We start from the raw sequence: 1,035 nt of genomic DNA, 5'->3' as shown, positions 1-1,035 counted from the left end.
CGCAATTACAAACAGATCTTTATGTATCAGAGATTTTCTTTCTCTGTTTTTTTTACCAAATATTGCAAGAGCATGACTAAGAGAAAGCTAAAGCGATCTGATTTTGCTAGACTTTTGAAAAGTGTGTGGCTTGATATTTCATTTACTGGATTTTTTTTCTTCCCTGCTCCCTCCCTTTCTTTCCTTCTTTCCTTTTTTATCTTTTGTGGCAGTGGTGGTTTTTGTTATCTTGATTTGGTTCTGGTTTAGGTTTGTCCTGGCAACATTTGAAGATCACACTCATTTGTTGATAGAACAACAATAAAATTTACTGTCCAGGAAGATCTGGGCAGTGAACTGGGGAAAGAAAGCAGCGGTCTAGAGATGAAGGGATCGAATTCTTCCCTTGGCCATGTTACGGATTCGCTCTATGACATGTATTAAGCTTTGGAGCCCCTCTGGACTTCGTGTACAATATCAGATGGTGGAAACTGATTCTCTTCCAGATCTTTCTTGACTTCAGCATTCTATGAATTGAAAACCAGATTGTCACAAACATCTAAAAACACTCCCGAAAACCTGTAAGAAAGGGATTTTGAGAAAATGGCAGGTTAACTGTACATTTCCAGACCCTCCAATCTCCCACCTCCTCGCTAAGGCCGCCCAACAACTGAGAAAAGTATGACATGACAGCAGGTGTCCATGGCTGGGGCATCATCTTTTTAATGCTTTAAAATACAGACAGATTGTGCTCACTTCGGCAGCACATATCCTAAAATTGGACCGACACAGAGAAGATTAGCGTGGCCCCTGCACAAGATGACACACAAGTTTGTGAAGCCTTTCATGTTTTTTACGTATATACAGTGGAATACTGCTCAGCGATGAAAAATAACGAAATCTTGTCATTTGCAACAACGTGGATGGAACTAGAGTGTATTCTGCTAAGCAAAATAAGTCAGAGGAAGACAGATATCATATGATTTCACTCCTATATGGAATTTGAGAAACAGAACAGATGAACATAGGGGAAGGGAAGGAGAAGTAAGATAAACA

The 1,035-nt window shown here is 39.8% G+C and overlaps 1 non-coding gene across 1 annotated transcript; it reads left to right on the top strand.

Moving 5' to 3' along the window:
- The first annotated feature begins 727 nt into the window (after window positions 1–727).
- LOC125924074 (U6 spliceosomal RNA) lies at window positions 728–833 on the top strand. The gene has a single exon (XR_007458259.1). It is a non-coding gene; the product is annotated as a U6 spliceosomal RNA (small nuclear RNA).
- The last annotated feature ends 202 nt before the right edge of the window (window positions 834–1,035 follow it).

The sequence above is a fragment of the Panthera uncia genome, chromosome B1, assembly GCF_023721935.1.
Source record: "Panthera uncia isolate 11264 chromosome B1, Puncia_PCG_1.0, whole genome shotgun sequence".
Taxonomy (NCBI): Eukaryota; Metazoa; Chordata; class Mammalia; order Carnivora; family Felidae; genus Panthera; species Panthera uncia.
The sequence above is the reverse complement of the archived record's forward strand: the minus strand, read 5'-3'. Positions and strand labels throughout refer to the sequence as shown.